Genomic DNA, 23,669 nt, shown 5'->3' with positions numbered 1-23,669 from the left:
AGAAGAAAATATATTGCTTTCATTTTCTTCTCTCTCTGGAGTTTGGATGACCTCTTCGCACGTTTCTTCTACTCCCAGGCCATGAACTACGTTGGAGTCATTGCCAATAATGTCCAAAACAATGATGTCCACGTCATTTTGCTTAAATTTTATTCCCCCTGCCGCACCTGTTTTTTTTGGAATTGTCAATTTTTGCCTGAAAATAGATACAAAAAGGTCAAATTTCACATTGCAACCGATGAATGTTTATATAATTAATGGTAGATCGAAAGTGTGTCTTTAATATTGTTTTTGAAAGCAAAATGTGGGTGCAAATTTATAATTGGTAGATTTCTATTAAAATGATTTCTATTAAAATGTAGGCTACACATGATGATTCATAGAGTTACAACTTTCTACAATTATTTGAACATTTTCAGGCTATTGTTCTTGTAGACTATACTCAGGGTCAAAATGTCATATAAATATTAAGTACATGGTCCTAAGAAGTAAATGCTATAAAGGAAAATTGAACACTTCTAAAGTGATATAGTATCCTTCTGTAAATCTCTCAAGTTGCACTAATATACTAAGGTATAAACAATAAACACTCCAGGATATGAACAAAGTTTCGTAGGCCTACGAATTTATATCAGTTACAATAAGATATAATATTCAAATACTTACCATCGTGCTTCTTTTTATATTTGGCCACAGGACATCTCTGGTGTATGTCCAATCCTTTTAATTTTTTACCAATTCAATGGCCTGCGCAAGATTGTGGATTTCTTTCCACTTTTCTATTTTCACCGATTTGGTAATTTTATCTGAAAAACCGCCGAATAAAATACTGTATATTTTTCTTCCCTTATCATTGTTAAAACGGCAATTTTCTTCTCATTAATAATCTGGAAAGGTGCCATCTCGCTGAATTTGACGCTTCCTATGGTCATTTTAAGTCGTAGGCCAATCAACGCATTGGTATACTCAACCAATCATATTTTACGAAATTCCATTGTCGCCAATTTAGCAAAATCTAGATACTTTTAAACATGTCTTAACAATATTTCATATTTTGTATTGTTTAAAAATGGTTCAGCAAGCATCTTCTTATCAATTATGGGTTAAACTATAAACATGTCCAACGATAATGGTAAAAATGCAGCGACTTTAGCTCTGCTCCATAGCGTTTTTTGTAAACTGTCGTTGGCAACAATGCAGTGATGCTAAACTTACCTAGCATTTCTACTTGTAAATTTCTTTAGCTGATTTTGTAAAGTTCGTCAAACTTTAGAAACTAGTAAGATTGCATTGTGAAACAGAGTTTACAAGCATTTGCAATCTTCCACTTGTGATTTGTAAATTGTTAATTTGTAATTTGTGAACATTGTGAAACAGGCCACTGATGGTAATACAGTATATAGGCTATATTGGGTGGTAACAAGCGCCACATACGGACGAGCCCCTACCACGCCGTAGCGGAGAAGTGAGAAATATGTTCCCAAATTAAAGCAGCCGAAAGCCGCCATTTGTTGGTAGAAAACGCGCGGGATTTCGAAACCGCTATTTGAATACGCGTTGTATTGCGTATCCGAAAGCTAAATGGTTTTATTTACAAGAACAAAACTTCCTTTGCGATTTACCTTTAATACCGTGTTTCTGCTATCAGCAGAGTTGCTACGTTTTCTGTGAGAGAAATCGGGATATCAGAAGCTGACTTAAGACATTAGACTGATCATCACTTTATAGTTGTTTTCTGCAAAGTAGTGTTCGCGTACTTATAATGTAATACTCGCCTCCTTGAGGAACGCTAAAATACGGACACACAATAGAGTGAATATTATTTATTAACCACGAATATGCATTAACCATTCGCTACTAAATTAACTTTTCTTTATCGGAACCGGTATTGCAACAGTATATCTGACGATGAATCCATGTTTAAACATAGTTCACTAAACTATACAACGCAGAAATTGTATGTGTCTGTTATTAGTGTAAAATACCATATCATAACGCTATCCTTTTTTTTTTGTTTTTGTTTTTTTTTTTTTTTTTTTTGCCACTCAACGCACCTAAAACATACAATGGTGATTAATTGCGAGAGCAGCAACTAAGTACCGAAAAGGATTAATCAACAAAGAGGTAGAACTAGCGGAACTATTATCTTGCGAGTAGAGTTGCCTTACGGCAATCAGCTGGGTTACCTCACAGACTTACTAAATTTCCGCGGGTTACCTCTATGTTTACAATGCTAAATTTGAATAAATTAAATATGGGATAATAGGAAATGCAGACTAACTTGTTTAAATAACGTTATAGATTTTTATCAATCTCGACTCGCTTTATCGGGATTCAATTAGGCTGTCAGGCTTGCATCATTTTCATAGGAACTCTGAATGTGAATATTCATAACCACGATTAATACAAGAATTAATGTTTCCTTTTTTGTCGTAGGTTAAACTACTGTATGAAATTAAAAGAAGCAGCAGCAGCAGTAGTAGTGGTAGTGGTGGTGGTAGTAGTGGCAGTAGTAGTAGTAGCAGTAGCAGGAGTAGCAGTATAAGAAACTGTGTCATTAATCCGTAACTAAGACAAGAGTCGCTTTCAATCATTCAAATTAAATAATTAACGTTTTCTAATTTATACAGTTTCTGTACCTTCAAATTCAGCGAATAATTATTCATGTATGCACTGAAACATCAACTGTTTGAAGAAAATGAAGGATATGAAGTATATGAAGAACAATAGCAATGTATATTGTAATAACGTAGTTTTAAGGTAACAACTGTCTTCGAAATGAGTTGAACACACTGAGTGACTCATTGTAGGGTAGAAATTCTCTCTTCGGATTGCACCTATCCACTTTCGGTTAAGGGAATCTCTACTCAGAGGAAACCTGAAGCACAAACCGTCATAAAAGTATAATAGTTTGTCTTCTGTAACATAATTCAGGGCAAAAATCGTAGTAGAAATTAAAGATTAACTAATAAGTGAAATGTAACATTCCTTCCTCCTTTATCTTTACATCCTTGTTCATTGCTGCAAGTGAAAAACAGCACACGAACGAACCTGTAATTCAGCTCAATCAAACAAACTGCCGGCCGTCGGTTGTTCAGTTTGGGAGCATAACACTAGCGCCAGTGAGCGGTCTAGCGGTTATTTAGTAAGTCTATGCATACGGAGGATTAGTGAACAGAAGGACGCCAAAATATCCCCGATATAAGGGAAATATGACGTCAATAAAGAAGAGAATGATGATGATATATTCAACTAAAATACAAGACAGTAAAAGCACATCAGCATTAAATAAATTAAAGCGTAAAAAGTTTTTGAATGATGTGAACATTGCTTAAGACTTATAAATTGATGAAGAGACGCGGAAAAGTATTTGTTCTTTACAATTAGTATTACTATCGCAATTTTTGGAGTAGTGTAAGCGTCATGCAAGCTTTATGGCTGTGATTAGAAAAATGTAAGTGGAAAGAGATGGGCAACATTACAAACTGTACTCTTAATAAAGAATCAATATTATATTCAACTAAAATACAAGGCAGTAAAAGCAAATAAAATCAGCATTAAATGAATTAAAACGTAAAAAGTTTTTGAATGATGTGAACATTGCTTAAGACTTAAAAATTTATGAAGAGACGCGGAAAAGTATTTGTTCTTTACAATTGGTATTACTGTCGCATTTATTCCAGTAAGCATCATGTAATGGCGTTGTGCCGGTGAACGATAAAAGGGTATTATTGTAGAATTTAATGCGAAAAAAAATATTCTTTATTTATCAGTGAACTTTCAGTCAATGTTTTCAGTGTAAACTTTCTAATTATGAGTGATATAAAGTCCTTTTTTCATCAGTGGTGCACGATTAAACTGTCGCATTTATTTCAGTAAGCATCGTGTAATGGCGTTGTGCCGGTGAACGATAAAAGGGTATTATTGTAGAATTTAATGCGAAAAAAAATATTCTTTATTTATCAGTGAACTTTCAGTCAATGTTTTCAGTGTAAACTTTCTAATTATGAGTGATATAAAGTCATTTTTTCATCAGTGGTGCACGATTAAACTGTCGCATTTATTTCAGTATGCATCGTGTAATGGCGTTGTGCCGGTGAACGATAAAAGGGTATTATTGTAGAATTTAATGCGAAAAAAAATATTCTTTATTTATCAGTGAACTTTCAGTCAATGTTTTCAGTGTAAACTTTCTAATTATGAGTGATATAAAGTCATTTTTTCATCAGTGGTGCACTAAACAGAAAGTGACTCCTCAGTTCGATGTTCGACCTGCAGGTCCTAAACGGCAGCGTTTCCTGTGTGAAGTTCGTGTAGAAGGGTTTGATTACGTTGGTGTTGGTAATTCAAAGTCTGAAGAGAATGCACAAAATAATGCAGCACGAGATTTTGTACAGTATCTTGTACGGCAGGCTCTTGTCAGCCCACAAGATCTACCCACAATAGGAACACCATCAGAATTACCAGCAGGTGGACCTACAGCACTTCATGTATCTCTCGGGCTTACGCGTCCAGTTTTTCAACCAGGAATGGGGCCCAACGAAATGGGAGAAGCATATCGCCCTTACCAACGTGAACAACCGTACGAAGTACAACTTAGTCCTGAATTGGAAAAACAAGTATTTTCTGTGTTAGAAGACTTGGAGATAAAACCCATAATTCTATCTGAGACTGAAGCGAATCCAGTATCATTGTTGACACCGCATGTTATTGATGAGTTTAGGGAATCAAAGCCACAGCCGGCTGGTGTAGTACCATGGTCTCCACCCCAGCCTAATTGGAACCCGTGGACTGATTGTAATATTGATGAAGGTCCTCTGGCCCAGGCAACAATGGATCAGATCAGTGAAGATCTTGGAACTAGTTTTCGAGAGCGAATGCAGAATGATACTGCGCTTCAAAGCAGGGTAAAAAAAAGAAACAACTTTACAATTGCTGCAATGAAAGGCCCCATAATGGAAGCTATAAGTGATAACCCCGTGATAATCATCATAGGTAATACGGGTTGTGGCAAAACGACTCAAGTATGCCAATTCATATTAGACCAGTATATCGAATCTGGGCAAGGTGCGTTTTGCAATATTGTTATAACACAACCTCGACGTATATCAGCAGTGTCTGTAGCCGACCGTGTGGCCAATGAGAGAATGGAACAACTAGGAATGAGTATTGGTTACAGTGTACGTTTTGAATCCTGTCTGCCAAGACCCTATGGAGGAATTTTATTTTGTACGGTTGGGGTACTGCTTAAAAAGTTGGAGAATGGGTTGAGAGGAGTGTCACATGTCATTGTTGATGAAATTCACGAACGTGATGTCAACAGTGATTTCATAATGGTTGTGTTGCGTGACATGATTCACACTTATCCAGATCTGAGACTTATCCTCATGTCCGCCACTGTTGATACCACCCTGTTTAGTGAATATTTCAATAATTGCCCAGTTATTGAAATCGAAGGAAGAGCTTATCCAGTCCAGGAATATTTTCTTGAAGACTGTGTGCAGATGCTGAACTTTGTCCCACCTGCCGATAACCGTAAGCGTCGAAACAAAGATAAGGACGATAGTGAAGGAACTGTAGGTGCTGAAGAACAAGATGAAAATCTCAATAAGGTGGTGTCTGAGGAGTATTCAGTACAGACACGAAACGCAATGGCACAGATAAGTGAGAAAGAAGTGAGTTTTGAGCTGATAGAAGAGCTGTTGAAATACATAAAAACACTGAACATTGCAGGTGCTGTCCTGGTTTTCTTACCAGGATGGAATCTTATCTCTGCACTGATGCAGCACCTTCAACAGCATCCAATTTTTGGGAATCAGGACTATAGTATTATCCCTCTTCATTCACAGTTACCTCAGAGAGACCAATGCCGAGCTTTTAAGCCGGTGCCAGAAGGCGTGACAAAGATCATCCTTTCCACAAACATAGCAGAAACGTCGATCACAATTAATGATGTGGTGTTTGTGATAGACAGCTGTAAAGCCAGAATTAAATTGTTCACTTCTCACAATAATATGACCAATTATGCGACTGTTTGGGCGTCGAAAACCAATCTCGAGCAGCGAAAGGGCCGTGCAGGCAGAGTGCAGCCTGGTTTCTGCTTCCACTTGCTGAGCAGAGCACGTTTCGAGCGCCTAGACGAGCACATGACGTCAGAAATGTTCCGCACACCACTTCATGGGTTGGCTCTCTCCATCAAGCTTCTGCGTCTTGGAGCGATAGGACAGTTCCTTAGCAAGGCAATCCAACCGCCACCAATAGATGCTGTTATAGAGGCCGAGGTCTTGCTCAGAGAAATGAAATGTTTGGATAAAAATGATGAACTAACGCCTTTGGGTCGTATATTGGCAAAACTGCCAATAGAACCAAGATTAGGAAAAATGATGATACTTGGGTGCATGTTCTTTTGTGGAGATTCATTGGCAACAATGGCTGCAAACGGCTCGACATTCCCAGAAGTGTTTACAACAGGAATGGATCACAGAAGATTGACCTATCAACAGAAGGCATTTTCTGGTAACCGTTACTCTGATCATGTGGCGATGTTAAATGCATTCCAAGCCTGGGAAGAAGCTCGAATGGGAGGTGAACAAGCCGAGGCTGCCTTCTGTGACCACAAGATGCTCTCTATGCCAACACTCAGAGTCACGTGGAAGGCAAAGAACCAGCTGAAGGAATTGTTACAATCGGTCGGTTTTCCGGAAGAGACGATGGTACCAACAGTATTCAATGACCAGAGCGGACCCGATCCTAAACTCGACATGGTGACTGCACTCATGTGTATGGGTCATTATCCAAATGTCTGCTATCACGAGGAGAAGAAAAAAGTATATGCAACAGAAAATGAAGCAGCGTTTATTGACAGGATATCCGTTAATTTTAATGAAGATCACTTCCCTTTCCCATTCTTTGTGTTCGGGGAGAAGATTCGCACACACGCTGTGTCTTGCAAGCAAATGACGATGATTACACCCATTCATCTTTTGCTCTTCGGTTCACGCAAAGTGGAATATGTTGATAACATGGTCCGACTGGATAATTGGATCAATTTACAAATGAAACCTAATGTAGCCGCTGCAATAGTTGCTCTGCGACCGGTTTTGGAAAGTCTGATGGTTCGAGCTTCGCATGAACCAGAGTCTGTAACTGAGATGTGTCCACTGGACGAGAAAGTGATGAACGTCATCAAAGAGCTTTGCAGAATGAATGCTGGGAGGCACGGCCTTGAACAGATGGGAATGGGTGGCTTCAACACCCGTCGTCCACCTCGCGGCCACACGTTGGGCAACAGCGGTCCACCTCCTCCTAAGATGATGCGTGGTGGCGGTGGTGGATGGGGTGGCGGTGGCAGTGGCAGTGGAGGTGGCTACAGAGGAGGATATGGCAACTAAGGAAGAGGAGGTTATGGCTTCAGCGGCTATGGGAGAGGAGGTGGAGGTGGCGGCTACTGTGGTGGTGGCGGCAGTAGCAGTGGTTTCAGAGGTGGCTATCGAGGTGGCTATTAAGTGGACATTCCTGGATGGTATGTTTTAGTTGAAAGTAAATAATTTTACATCAGAAGACTTGGTGTGATGTTCACAGTGTTGCAGTTCATTATAGGAAAAGAATACTTTTTGTCTTAGTTTATAAGACGGTTAACATTTCAGTTCGTGTTGACAGTATTTAAATAGCATTTTATTGTAGTACAATATCTCGGTAACACAAGTTGAAGGTGAACGTTGCCAACTTGCCGTTCATTATTCTCAGCTCCTTATACATATTTGTAAATTAGGAGTTAAATCGTAAATATTAATGAGGATGCTATCCAGTGGTTTGGTCCATTACATGTCATTTGCTGTTTCACATTCCATTAGAATTCTAAACTTAGATAAATATCTTCTGCATGATAATCATGTTCTGCTATAGGTTTAAAGTTTTTAAACATCTTATCCTTCAATTTTTGCAGAACTGTTGTACATGATTCATATTGACAACACTGTTTCCTTACAGCTGCCAGTACTTTTGCAATTTAATATAACTTTCAGTTTTATACAAAATTTACGAAGTAATATTGAGTTCCTAATCTTTATGAACTTACAGTTATTAATTAATATTAATATGCCCATACAGGTCCCGAATTAAAGAAGAATTATAACATTATTGCTTGCTCCTCAGACATATTCATTATTCACATTAAAAAGAAATCTGTTACCACTTTTATGATATAGGCTATATTCAAGTTATAATCTCTAGCTGCTTAGAATTTTGCCTCTGCAAGTGTGGTGAAATAATTTTCTGAATTAATTTGACTTGATAATAGGTTAGTAACGAATTTCGAGGTTGGTCTCTCAAAGCTTTTACCTTACGACAAAGTTCATTTTCTTAAATTAACTGGTAGGAGAACTTTGTATCTTTTTGTAAGGTAACTTATTTTAAAATTATAACTATTATTCTGTACCACGTATCTCAGTCAGCCTTTTATAAAAAATTGATGTATATTGGTAATTTGTGCTGTATATGGTGAGGGACTTATTTGCGATCATTGCTAACTATTGTCGCTTACATGGACACCGGTTAAAGAAGGGCTGTTTGTCAGTAAATTACGTATCTATAGACTCGAAATGGTGACCGTCAGGCTGTATGCATGCCTCGCATTTGTGAAATATACTGGAGTTCTGACTGAGAATTTTTCCCATGCACTTCTACTTTAATTCCCCAATAGTTAAAAATCATATAGATGCAGATAGGGAGATTTAAGAGATTCTCAGCAAAGACAACACGAATTGTGGTCATTGAATAATTGACGGTAAGTGTATTGGCATTATTTTTAATGATATTGCATATCTGGTTGCTTCCTTTCTCTGTCATTTCAGTAAAAATGGAGTCATTCCAAAAGCATAGAGAAATTTTCAATAAGATGTTATTTTTCCATATTCTGGTAATCCTTATTTTTGTCTTGATTAATGTTTTAGAATAAGTAAAGAGGGCTACAATGAGATGAATATCCCTTACTCTAAACTGTCCTTCATTCTCACAAGAGGACTGTGCATTTGTTTGCTCTTCTGATCAGAACCGACCCCTGCCCACACTTAGGATAAATTAAATGTCATTGTAAAGGCCTGACACAGAACATTTTCACGTGTATAACTACGAAACAAAAGTTATCTTTGATCTGAAATAACTACAGACTGATGCAGATATTGATATTGTGCTTCTAGTGACTTTTTACTCCCATATTTATGTCTTACATGTATCTCTGTGCATATGTGTGTATGTATGGTATCTTGAACTACAGTAAAACTTCTGTTAACTGAAATAAATTAGGCTAATCTCATTTCAAATAATCAAAATGTCAGAAAATAAAAGCATACCATCTTTGAAAGCATCACGTCTATGTAAAAACATGTATCTGATACATACAGTAAGTAGAGTATACCAAATCTAAATATTGAATCTTTACTATTTCTTTAAGAAAAAGTCCGAAATTTTGTTTTGGGTATTTGTTCACATCTTTTACTGGCAGCATTGTCATGCCTATTCAATGCTACTGATGGGTTTAGCCAGCTTGTGTAGACAATAGGACGTGCTGCCCTCGCACCATTCCTATGACTTGCTTAGTGACAACTGCTAAAGTGTTAAAATTAAAAATAAATATAATATCAGTGTACCCTATATCGTACGAAAATATTTTATTTCATAAAATACAGTAAATATTGTAAATTGTTAATTTCTTTATAAAAATTTGCTTGCATGACTTACATATTTCTGCTAAATCGGTTTTCAGTTGGCAGAGGTTTGGTTAACTGAAGTTTTACTGTACAGGCCTATATATTATTTGCTGAAATTGAGGAAAAATTACAAAGAGTTGAGTGTGTATTAATTCTAAGATTGAATTTATTTAATTAGGAAGAATGTCATCCAGTGATTTGTGTTTTTGTTCTTTTAGTCTTTTCTTATTGTTTCCAGTGAAAAAAAAAATGCAGTAAAGTGTAAAAGGAATAGTATATTTATTTTTGAATTTGTCATATAAAAACATTTTTTCTGTATTTATGTTTTCATGTTACAGTATATTGTAAAATCTTCTTTTCTGACAATTTTGAATTTCGTATCAATTGTTTATAAAAGAGGCCTGTCAGAACTACCTATGTTATTTCTTTAATGTTATACATTTTTCAGAAACAGGGTCTTTCTGTAATTGTAATTTTCATTAGATTAAAAGAATATACGAGTTTAATATTGCAAATACATTTGGCATTTGCATTATAGCAGAAACATAGATGCATATTTACTCAGTTGTAGAATCTATTTCGAAGTGGTGCACTATTTCATGTTTTTTTTTTGTTAAAGAAACCCATCATTACAATATTTTCATGGATACTTGTGTATAACTGGGTACATTACCGTACCAATGTTTGACTCAGGTTTTACCGTCCCAACTGTTAATATCAGAAGATAATTAATTATCTACACCTATAATGAGAGTTTGTAGTTTCCAGAAATATATATTTTGAACAAAATTCAAAATACAAACATTGTCATAAAATATAATATTAGTAAACAGTGTAGAATTCATGCTTGTGCAGTACTTACTGTAGAGAATGTGTATATGTACACAAATGAAGATTTCAGGCAAAGAAGGAGAAGTGTTCATTTTTATAAATACTGTCTTGAATTTGATTGATAATTATGTGCCAATCTTTCGCCTACAGTTATTATATAGACCTAGTAATTAAATACAGAAATGACTTAGGCCAATGTGTTTCTCAAATGGTCACGAGAATTGCTCCTAATAAAAATAAACAAATTTTACTTGATACTTTAACCTAATGAATGTCTATAATTAATTGAGTTTGGTTGGATATTGAAACAATTTAATTAAAATCAAAGAACGTAATTATAAAACGACATAAATTGTTATGGAAAGTCTTATATTGATTTAAGAAGGAGTTTTGTCTTTAAGATAGTAAACATCCAAGATTATATTATAGCAAGCTGTTATATTTTAGAAACGAACTAGAGAAGAAACTTTGTTTTTAATGGACATGCAACTTTCTTCCAAAATACTAAATAATTAAAATTCCCCCGATTTTAATCATTTCTTTCTTCTTTGAGGGACATCAAGCAAGCAAAAGATTTCAAACCAACTAGGTTTTCTTTCCAGATTTTAACTTGATCCAAGACTGTGTCTTTACTTTACATTTTTTTTTAAATTTTATCAGTTTAATTGGTAATTGTATTTCATGGTAATTAATAAAAAAATACTACAAAAATTCTTTGATAACTGTTAATCCACACTTCATAATGTGAAGGGATCAGTTTCACTATCACTTACCATTGATTACATTGAACATCAAGACCATCTTCTTCTTCATCACGAATGAATTGTAAAATCCATAAATTCTACACAGCTCTGTTCTCCTGTATTGGTAGTTTTTTGGGGGGAGGGGAGTGGAGTTGATATATTTATATGAATACCAAGAAGTATAAAAGGCTTAAGATGAAACGGTTGTTTCGTTTTAATAGAAATTAAAAATTGCTCCTTTAATATTAATTCCAATTTCGTTAAACCCTCCTTAAAATACAGGGTGTCTGTAAAGTTCTGCATCACAGGACTAAATTATTACAATTGTGGTGTGTTTTCCATCAAGCTGTTCACATATCTGGAGGCGAAACTACATACATGAGTCACAAAGCCAGGTGACATGATGCATCAATCCATGACTTAGCATTTCTGAGCCTGAAGGAGCATAAAAAATGTACTATGATTTGTCGAATGGTGTGGGACCTGCAAGAACAGCCATTGCTATACAACAGTAACTTCAATAAATGGTCGGATTTTCCCTCCTATAAAAGTGATTTAATTCTTTATAAAGCCCATGCTTGGACCTAGATCACATAGAAGTTAACTGAGGATAAAGCACACAACAGAACAAAATGGAGGAAGCTTGTGAACAAGGCCAAAAACCTCCTGAGGTTATAAGTGCCGTGAAAGTAAGTCGATGTAAAATCTCATCATGTCAACAGTCATTATTTTACTGTGGTCTGCAGCAAGGTAACTTTCGCAAATTCACATCTACTTGACAGCCAGCTATGAATGCTGTATTTTCTATATCTATGAAAGATCTTTGCAAAACCTCGCTGCCTTTAATTATCAAAGCTATCAGAATTCTTTTTAATAACACTGAATTGGATTAGTTATTGGTACCGGTACTACCTGAATGTGGTTTACTTATCAACAAACATACTTGTGAATATAATAATGAAGTAACATAATCCCAGAAACAAATGAAGTTTCTATTTATTCAATGGATATTGTTGCTTGTAAAATGTAAATGTTACAATATTCTCAAGTTTTGATTTCAGTCCAGACTGAAGGATTATTTTCATAAATGTATTTCAACATTTCTGTGTTGTATGCTTATCTACACTAATAAAATCTCATGGAAGTGAAAGATGTACTAACAAAAAGAAAAAGAAAATGGAAAAAGACACATAAAAAAGAACATTTTCTTTGTGCATTTGTGCACAGTACAATACATAAATCTGCATCATAAGTTGAGATACTAGGTGACTTAAGTCAAATCTAGAATTCTACACACATTACCGGTATTATCCATATTTGTTGTGTCTTTTCCATTTCCTTTTTTCACAGAAAGACAAGGACGATTTGAAGAACTCCATATTCACGGAACTTTCTCCCAAAGTTAAATATACAAACATGGAGTAATGGTTTTAAAAATGTGTGTTTTGTTTTAGCTCTCACTTAGGGACTGTTAACCATAATGTAATGGAGTTGAAATTTTGTATACAGCTCGTTATTGCTGGGTATAACAATGTGATACAAGAGAAACTGGATGGCTGTGTAGTTCACGTTTATCATGAAAATAAAATTTTGAAGCCAATTTTTCATTATGTTCTCAGTGCCGTTGCGTTGATAAACATTCTTTCTTCAGTGAAGACTTCTCTTATATTTTTCAGTAATTCAGTTATAGTCGGACCATCGAATCTGTGCCCCTTCAGCGCTGTCGTCGTTCTAGGAAAAGTTAACGCCTCTACTCACTCCATTCCACCAGCTTTCCTCCCACCACGTCAAACTGCAGGCCACGATAGGGGTGTTGCCAAACTTCCGCCAAACAGTGTTATGTCTCTTGAATATTGCTTATTAATAATGTGAGGTTAATTATTACTTATTCATAATTTAATTTAAGTAGGTCTAATGAGGCTGATTGACTTCTACGATTATTTGGAGATAATTATATGATTACAGTGGATATTTGTTGGTTAAATGGAATTTACGCGAAGGGAATCTGTTTCATTTCTAAAAAAGAAAATGTTTTCGTCATAAATACTTTTTCTTCACCTTATTATCTTATTTTGTTAGGTTTGGAATGTGATCTTGAAGGCCTAATAAAATTATAAAATTGTAGGAATTAATGAACACATAGTCATGTACCCTCTTTCTTTCTCATCCGGGCTAAGGACCGGCTATGGCTAAGTTAATACATACTACGATCTTATTTACATACTATATAACGTAACATGCTGATAATGTGCAGGAGTTCTAATTTATTCTTATGAAAATAATTTACATATTTACAAAAGACCAAGACTTGTATTATGCATGAAATTACAGAGGGCATATGCTGGACATATCTGAATCTGAGTCACTACTATTGCTGCTGCTGCTGTCTTCATCCAAGTTGATAACAAATCTAGCTACTTCCTCTTCTATTAATTGGTAACGTTTCTTTCCCATCTTGGAAATTTATTGCTTTCCTCGCAACCTTCAATAATTTCTTCAAAGTCGGAACTTCTTTCTGCATGGTATAAAATTCTTGTATCTTTCTTAAAATATATCGGTCCATATCATCTACAAGAAATTAAAGGTTCCCTTGGTCTGTTCCTCCCTGGTGATTCTAGCTTTTCATCTCCTGCACAGACTCCCTCTCGCCTGATTTTCTTTATTAGGCGCTCTGACCTACCTATATAAATTACACAAAAATGTTGTATTATATACGTATTAGTTAAGTAATTTTAATACGTAATCAATTGAAATAAAATAATCGTCATCTGTGATCGCAGCTGCTCTTTTCGTTGCCTGATTTAGAGGAAACAGATACCTATTGACCTGTTTGTTTCTCTTCATCGAAAAATGCTATTACTTGCTTAATAATATTTTTTTCACCGCTCTGTGCTACAGTATTGATGTTGAGTTGAAAACACTGGACGGCAAGTGCAAATAAACTGAAGAAGGTTCAAAATTGTGAGCAGTGGGGGAGAGAAAGGGAGAGAGATAGAAAAGAAAGAGATAGGAATGCAGGGAGGGAAATGAATTACCGAGGCTGAGAAGGAAATAGGGTTCAGTTCGCATATCTTACGGGGGCACAGATCCGATGGTCCCACTATACAAGTAGGGGATGTAGATGTCTGTATTACATCTGTGTCTTTTTAGGTATATTGTAACTGAATTCTTGTGAAGTATTGGGGAAGTCTTTATATTTTGTGCAACCAACTTGATGCATCATATGGACATTGAGACATTTGAAAGCATTGGCTTAGAAATTGACTGTTTTGAACCATGCAGCCATCCTGTTCTCTGCAAAGCACTGAGAAAGGATCTGAGAGAATAGTTACAAATCTGTCGATACCCGATGTAATAAGAATTAAGACATATTATAACTATTCTCAATACAGAAGTACCCGTATGCAATAAAAAATTGATATCGATTGACATTCCTAGTGTTCACAGTCCGACCTTCCAGAGATTGATAGTAAATCTCTAGAAGTTCTTCTTGTGATATATTACTAAACAGTTCCAGACCAGTAGCAGTAGGAAAAATAAATAATTTTTTCTAGTTTACTATGACATTAAAGTTTAATGCCATGATCAATACTAAAATGTAAGTTTTTGTTATAAGTTACTGAATATATAACTTAGTAATTTCAAACCATTTAATGGTTTTTGGCTTCACCTTTCGAGCTTCTATTTACATATTTTTGTGATTTTCTTCAGAGTTTTGTGTGTTTTTTCCACTGAAATTGGTGAAACTAGAATATAAGTTCAATAAGCTACAGAGTTTAATTATTGTCATAACATTTTCGTGGCTTATGAAGGGCATATTAGTTGTAGCTTCAAAGAGTTGGTCTTAAGGTGTTCGATGTTAGCCAGTATATGTTAATTGTAACGATATACCAAAGTTCATTTCGCACTGTAGTGTCATAATTAGTTGCAATTGTAATTTGAAAGTTACATAACCTATTAGTAGCAAACATTCAAATAATTTTGCTCACACTTCGGGTTGTACCAACATTATAATTATCGGTTTGTTTTTTCAAATTGATCTCTCTTTCTTATAGCACTAAGATAATAGTAACACATGTATAGAGTTTTATATAAGCTAACTTCGGCGTAGATTCACTCTTGAATGTCATTCCTCTGTCATAATCTGTTTTAATTTGGAAATATGATATAATTGTTTTGGTGAATGTATAATGCATATGAGTTTTGTGTTTATTCAGGAAAAAAGATACAAAATTGAAGGTAATTTCAATAGAGGGATATGTAAACATTTGAAGTATATAATAAATATCTACCTAGTTGCATGGCATAAATTTACACTTCCGTATATCCTCACTATGAAACATTGTCTGATTTAATTTTGCAGTAGCTATATTTTTTTTTTGCTGTACATCGGATTTGTTTTCCAATTACAAATTGGGCAAATTGGATGTAGGAAATGGTTTCTCAGTTGGATCTTACAGAGTTAAGTTATGGTTCTGCTATGGCGATCATCACCAAACGAACATCGCTGTTGAATTAACTGTAGGTATAAATATATGAGGCTGGTTTCTTTACAACGTTCAGCATGAGCTGCAGCAATCTGCGTCGGCGTTCATCGCTCTCGATTGACTTGGCTGCAAATTGACAGCGATCGTCATTCATTTAAAAAACAGAAGAATGGTGATAACACAATATGGCTGCAAAACGTCGTGTATTTAGGAATTTCTCACAAATAAATGGTGAACTTCCTAGTTCACTGTCAAAGTAAACTGGCCCTAAACTAAAGCAGAAGTTGAATAAGTTGCAATGAATTCCTACTCCGGTATTGCCATCTTAGTCCATCAGTAACCTGTCTGTATTTATACAGAGTGTTTCCAAACTTTCAGGGATGATGGGGAAGGGCACATGTATCAATTTGAGATAAGGAACCCTGGTCCGGAAATGACCGAATAGAAAGTTACAAGCAAAAATAGTTGTGTGTAAATGGAATAATTTTATTCCTCTGTACATCTTATTTATGTGTATTTATCTGTACGTCTTACACATAGGCTGTATTCATCTGACGTTGTTTACATTGTCTACTTACAGTATTCCATTCAGTGTGCTGTCTGAGGGGTGGGGACAGGAAACTACACTAAAGCAATGCAGATAGTTAATGTGTAACGTACATGGTCGGTCCTGATATGCACGTCTGTAGACAGCAGTGTATGTGTACAAGTTGCAGTGTCCAGTCGATCATTCCTAGTGAAATGGAGGAGTACACGAGAGCGGAATAAACAGACCTGATTTTCGAATATGGATGAGCCAATGGGCACAATAGACACGCTCACAGATTGTATCGGGGCAAGTACCCACGTAGGAGACATCCGGCCCATACATCTTTCCACAGCTGTTCCAAAGGTTAAGGAAAGGAGGGCACGTGGTGCCAAATTACAATTCCATTTCCACACAACTATTTTTGCTTATAACATTCGACTCATGTAATTTCCAGACAAGGTTCCTTACCTCAAATTGATACATGTGTCCCTCCCCATCATCCCAGAAACACTGTATATGCAACTATAGTTCTTGGGGGTAAAGGAACGTAATAGTTTGTACAGCTGGGATACTAAAAACATTTTCATTTGTAACACCCTTCGTAACTCTTTCAATTAGTTCTAAATTATATTTGATTTCTGGAAACTCCAAAAGTGATGGTTGATGTAAAGGTTTTTCTGGTATGGAGTAAGGGTTGTAATTTTCTCTCATTTCATTTACATATTGTAGCAAGCCATTTTGTATTTTCAGTTGCTTGTTGTAGCTTCTGTAACCTGCCCAATATTTGCTTGAAGATAGTCTTATTAATTTTTCATATTTGATTAAAGCAAAATCTGTTAATTTCTTTTCTAATTGAGCAGTTATTTGTGATAATTTTAAGGGCTATAATGGGGATGGATTTTACAGTTCCTGTTATACACATGGCCTGGTTCTGCACCTCTAAGGCCTGTGTGTTGGCTGTTATTAAGTGCTTCACATCCATATGAAGAGTTCGCGGGAAAAACTATGAATGTCACATTTCTGTTAAGGATTAGATAATTATCTAATTGAGTCTGTGAGTGCAAGATGTAGTGCTGTTTCTATAGAAAATAAAGGAAAGGATTACTGTATTCGTGGTGATAATTCTCCTTTTTACCATTTTTCATAAGAACAACATTAAATTTCGCAGTGATCCATTGAATTAGATAATGACATCAACTTTAACAAAACTGTGACATTCATCGTTTTTTCCCGCGAACTCTTCATATGTTAGAACCAGAGTTCCCTATAATCTCTCGAGTAGTTCTTGGGGAAAATATCACAATAGACAATAGTTAGGTCATGGTTTGTAGTACTAGCATTATAATGGCGATATGAGGGAGTATCATGAGAGTCGTATAGTAAATCCACAATATTAGATGAGATGCAATCCTTAATCTTCTCACCTAGACCATCGGTATCATTGTATCCCACTTCTCAGAAATGAGCCTCAGAACCTTTTGTACTCGAAATAGGTGTCAAATAGGAAGACAGCTTAAGTCCATTACAGTTTGTCATATTCATTGGTGTAAGTGCTGAAGACTTGCACAGTAATAACTAATAAATCAGTGATGGGAGATGCTGATGACATCATATTAATTGTGGACTCTGAAAGAAGACTTCAACAAGCAGTGATTGAATGGGCGGAAATATTAAAAGAAAAGGGAATAAATTAATCACAAGAAGAATCTGGTCATAATGCTGGCGAGGACAGAATAACAGGTAGAGCAGACTAAGGTGGAGTGTGATGGAGAGCAGCTGACACAGTTGTAAAGCTATATTTGAAATACAAATACAAAATACTTTTAAAAAATTAAGCAAAATACATTTGTATTTCAAATACTCAAAATACATTTGTATTTCAAATACTCGATACAATATGTAGGCCTAAAGAAATAAGAATATTGCTGAAAATCTAAAATATTATATTAACATTAAAAGTATTTTTATTTCGAAGTTTTGTATTGTAACTGAACATTCTTCCTTTTCCCAGTCAGCAATGAAATTATGCTACATATGAATAATTACTGCTCCCTTTAAAAAAAGAAACAGTTTCTCAAGAAGTTTATCAGATAAGGATCCCCTTGCTGGTGAATGAATAAATCCTGCAAAACAGAACAGTCTTTCTACAGGCACAGAGGAACACAAACTTGTATTATACTTTATAAAAGCTTGTTTCACTGTTTGGTAATTATCTGGAGTGCACAGGGTTGTCACTTTGCCATTGAAGAATTGTATGAGCTCATACTCCGCAGTAGACAAGTTCTTTTCTTTTTGCTTTTCAAAGTCTGTTGTACTTGAGTTGAAAACGCAAAAATTGTTTTCATAATCTGAACTGACCAAAGGTGTAGCAGAGAACTGCTCAGCTGATTTCACGCACATATTCTGTGTCCTCCTCTTATCATTTGGTGAGGCAGTGTCAGCCATCTCATCTTCAGTGATGGGTGGAAGCAAGGTGCTAAAATAGCTCAGTTTGCTTCTAGGATCAGATCAAACATCGCTTTAAATCTTGATGAAAGCGAACTTATTAGGATTGGAGTTACTTGGAATAGATGGCATAGATTGCTAAATAACACAACATTTAATATGTTTTTGAGGGAAATTAATGTGGACAAAAGTTGGCCGTAAGAGCAGGTTTTCTCATTTTGCATTAAATCAAGGGCTACAGCAATGGGTTTCAGAACTGCACAATATTCTTCAAGGTTGCCAATCCCAGTTTTTCACATATACTGTTTATATCATGTTTGAATTGCAATATTTGAGAATTCCATTGAGTGGGGCAAGGAAACTTTAATGAATATTTCAAGACATCTGATATAATTTCTGAGGATTTGGGTCTCCTAGACGCATTCCATAATGCTGAACATTTAGCAAGTGTTGGGTGATGGATCCTTGTTGCTGCTGGAGATTTCTTTATGGCATTAAGGAAACCAGTTGTGGCAAGAAAACTAAGGCCGGGTGCACACAGAATCAGACGCGGCGCGGCGCGACGCGACATTTTGTCTCATGGTATTTGTCTCCCATTGATTTCTTATGATGTGGTGCACACAGAATCAGACGCGGCGCGACGGTCGCGAGCAGACACAAGGCGACACGAAGAGACGACATCGAATGACTGCTTGAAGTTCGTCGCGAGGAGACTGTCTGATAGCTGCAGTGTACTGCGCATGCGTTAGTAGTGGCTATGATTGCACGCTTTCATTATCTACAAAAATACTATTGTTGTGTAGTGCACATTATTCATAATGGAGCTCGATGCGGATAAATTAGTTGATTTAGTACAGGAAAGATACATTCTGTACAATGTTTGAAACAATATCACGAGAATAATGTGGTTTCTGAAAATATGTGAAAAAATTGCAAATGAGATGAAAGCACCAGGTGAATAATAATTTATAATAAAAACACTGCGCAACAAATGTTAACTTTTTTTTTTAGCGCTAGGCATGTGATATATGTTTTCTACATAATTTGAGCCTCCTGAATACGAATATGACAATAAAAACAGTTGTTGGTTACGATTTTTGAGAAATTTTGGAATTTATATCTATTCAAAATATTGTTTTATATAATGACAATAAGGCTAAATATTCACTGTTCAGAAGATCACAGGTTCCCTTTTCTGCATTTTCTTTTACACTGGGCATCAGGTACATCACGAGCTAAAGTCCAACAATAGTCTGCTAGCATATTGGTACTCCATTGTCCTTGGTATCTTTTTTCCATAGTTGAAATTTCTTGATAGAAGTGCTCATCATGCTCATCATTGAAATCGCACAATTCTCGGGGGAAAAAAAGTCAAGATGTGAGTGAAGGAAGTGAATTTTCAGGGAAATTTTACAACCCCTAGTTTAATACGTCAACAGTAAATTTTTCACTAGTTCTTCATAGTTCTCATTTCTACAGTTATCCAGAAAATTAATTCAATCTCCTTGAATGCAATCCAGACGGCTGACTCTTTTCCTCCCAGCAAAGATTCGAAGTGATTGTCCATTATTTCTCTAATTTGTGGTCCATTGAGAACTCCCTCTTTTATTTTTGAATCACTAATAGCAGGAAATGTTAAGGAATGCGCGCTGGTCCGAGTCCTCATGGGGGAAGAAATTTTCTCAAGAAATTTCGGCCAGTGTATGGGACCGGTGCCCACCTAGCATCGTGATGCACTTGGGGAGCTACGATAGGCAGCGAAAGCCGGTTGCGAAAGCCAGATATAACGACTGGGGAGATCATCGTGCTAACCACACGAAACCTCCATTTTAGTTGGATGATCGTTCACCTCTGTTTTGGCATGTGGACGTGAGGCCAGCAGCCGGCTGGTAGGTCTGGGCTCTTCACGGGGTGTAGCGCCACGGATTATTAATAGCAGGAAATTTTCCTGGATATTTTTATATGCTTCAGTTTTATAATTTATCCCTTTAACAAAATTCTTCATTAACCCTAACTTATTGTGTAAAAGGGATACAATTACTTCGCTTTGAGGTAGGCCTACAAGGGGTTGATGTATAATATTTTTCTTCCTTGGCTCTAGTGATTGTCGTTTTATTTTATAATGCTTATCTCGAGCGCGAGTCCACACCTGTGGAGTAACGGTCAGCGCGTCTGGCCGCGAAACCAGGTGGCCCGGGTTCGAATCCCGGTTGGGGCAAGGTACCTAGTTGAGGTTTTTTTCCGGGGTTTTCTCTCAACCGAATACGAGAAAATGCTGGGTAACTTTCGGTGCTGGACCCCGGACTCATTTCACCGGCATTATCACCTTCATTTCATTCAGACGCTAAATAACCTAGATGGTGAAAAAGCGTCGTAAAATAACCCAATCAAATAAAATAAAAATAAAATATCTCGAGTGCGACTATCCAATTGGTACAGAAAGCAGCAAAATTTTGTGTAGCCTAATTGCATTCCAAAAAGCAATGCTACAACCTTCAAATCCGCACATATAAACCATTCGTACTTTGAATATTATCATTAAAGGACACTTTAAAGAAATATCCTACACGTCCTACACAGAATACTAACACCACAGAAATACCCTGGTAAACTGAAGCGTTTTCATACGGCGAACCTGTTTCTTCCCCTCCAAATGGAACCAAAAAGGCCACTAAAACAATTTCCGCTTCTAGAAGTGGTTTTGACATGGTGATATATTGCAAAATATAAACTACAGTAATGTAATTAAGCTCACCGTGAAAGAAATGCACATCTCAAGTAAAATCAGATAAACTCAAGTGAATTTATACCGCGAACCTGTTTCACTCCCTCGAAATAGGCTCGTAGAAGGGTAATAAAATAATTTCCCTTTCTACAGGTGCTTCTAACATGGTGCCCTACATATACTACATTTGTTTTCACATAATGGGTCTTCACATTTGTAAAACAAAATAGTTACACACGAAATACGGTGATTTTTAAATAAAATGCATAGAAAATTAATTATATTGTGCATCTCGAAAACACGAAGTGATGGAACATTTTGCTTGTTATTTTTTAATTCAGGAGGCCGAAATTAGTAAGAATTTTTAGTTTTATGTCTGGCGCAAAATGACTGTTGACCAGTGTAATTTGTAGTAAGCCTAATTCTCTGCTCTATACTCTCACTCATTATTGATTTAATATATTATTTTTCTTTATTGTGAGTCGTGAAGTAGTCATAACATAAAAAATGACGTTTGTGCAGTACATTTTAATTTTAAGACTCTTTCAATCGTATAGATTTTTAGGAGCTTGCGTCCTTAGGAAATAATGAGCAAATGCAATAGAATTTTTCATATAGACAGTCCTCTATTATTGACGCCATTTTCTAGCCTAGGCCAGTTTTCCAATCCCACAGCCAGCAAATCAGTTGTCGCGAGCAGACAGTTTTAAGCTGTCGCGAGGCGTTGTAAAGCAAAACGTAGCGTCGCGCCGCGCCGTGCCGCGTCGCGTCTGATTCTGTGTGCACCCGGCCTAAGTGTATGGCTAGCACATCTGAAATGGGCAGGCAAATAAGACAAAAGTTCATTCTTCAAATCCAAAACTTGAAGGACAAGAAGAAGAAAAAAGTATTTTGAGTATTTGAAATACAAAATACATCAATTTTATGTATTTAAATACAAAATACTTTCGAAAACCCTTACAAATTACAAAATACAAATGTATTTCAAATACTGCCCAGCCCTGACTGAGGTGTGCAACTGAGCACAGAAAGCCACCAGTGATTGCTATGCCCTGAGTCAATGCTTATTTGGTGGATAAAGAGATCAAGATAATAAGAGACGGACAGCAACAAAGAATGCTATCAGTGAAGTCAATATGGTGGAAATTAAGCTGAAAGTTCAGGATAACAGGCAGGGTTTGGAATTGAACGGGTTACATCAGCTTCTTGTCTATGCGGATGACGTGAATATGTTAGGAGAAAATACACAAACGATTAGGAAAAACACGGGAATTTTACTTGAAGCAAGTAAAGCGATCAGTTTGGAAGTAAATCCCGAAAAGACAAAGTATATGATTATGTAATAATCCGTGGCGCTACAGCCCGTGAAGGGCCTAGACCGACCAGCCGGCTGCTGGCCTCACGCCCACATGCCGAAGCAGAGGTGGACGATCATCCAACCAGAATGGAGGTATCGTGTGGTTAGCATGATGATCCTCCCAGCCGTTATAGCTCGTATTCGCAACCGGATTTCGCTACCTATCGTAGCTCCCCAAGTGCATCACGATGCTGGGTGGGCACCGGTCCCATACACTGGCCGAAATTTCATGAGAAAATTTCTTCCCCCATGAGGACTCGAACCAGCGCGCATTCCGTAACGCGAGACCTAGGCGGGACCACGACGCCACGGTGCGGGACATATGATTATGTCTCGTGACCAGAATATTGTACGAAATGGAAATATAAAAATTGGAGATTTATCCTTCGAAGAGGTGGAAAAATTCAAATATCTCGGAGCAACAGTAACAAATATAAATGACACTCGGGAGGAAATTAAACACAAAATAAATATGGGAAATGCGTGTTATTATTCGGCTGAGAAGCTCTTATCATCCAGTATGCTGTCCAAAAATCTGAAAGTTAGAATTTATAAAACAGTTATATTACCGGTTGTTCTTTATGGTTGTGAAACTTGGACTCTCACTCTGAGAGAGGAACATAGGTTAAGGGTGTTTGAGAAAAGGTGCTTAGGAAAATATTTGGGGCTAAGCGGGATGAATTTACAGGAGAATGGAGAAAGTTACACAACGCAGAACTGCACGCATTGTATTCTTCACCTGACATAATTAGAACATTAAATCCAGACGTTTGAGACGGGCAGGGCATGTAGCACGTATGGGCGAATCCAGAAATTCATATAGAGTGTTAGTTGGGAGACCGGAG

The 23,669-nt window shown here is 36.5% G+C and overlaps 1 protein-coding gene and 1 pseudogene across 3 annotated transcripts in view; both read left to right on the top strand.

The window, feature by feature from the left end:
• The window catches only part of LOC138712556 (ankyrin-3-like), a 226,464-nt gene that overhangs the window by 98,906 nt on the left and 103,889 nt on the right, over window positions 1-23,669 (top strand). The window lies entirely within an intron of this gene.
• Window positions 4,098-15,595, top strand: LOC138712555 (ATP-dependent RNA helicase A pseudogene; annotated as a pseudogene).

Source organism: Periplaneta americana, chromosome 13, assembly GCF_040183065.1.
Source record: "Periplaneta americana isolate PAMFEO1 chromosome 13, P.americana_PAMFEO1_priV1, whole genome shotgun sequence".
Lineage (NCBI taxonomy): Eukaryota > Metazoa > Arthropoda > Insecta > Blattodea > Blattidae > Periplaneta > Periplaneta americana.
Note: the sequence above shows the minus strand (reverse complement) of the source record. Positions and strands in the feature narration are given on the sequence as shown.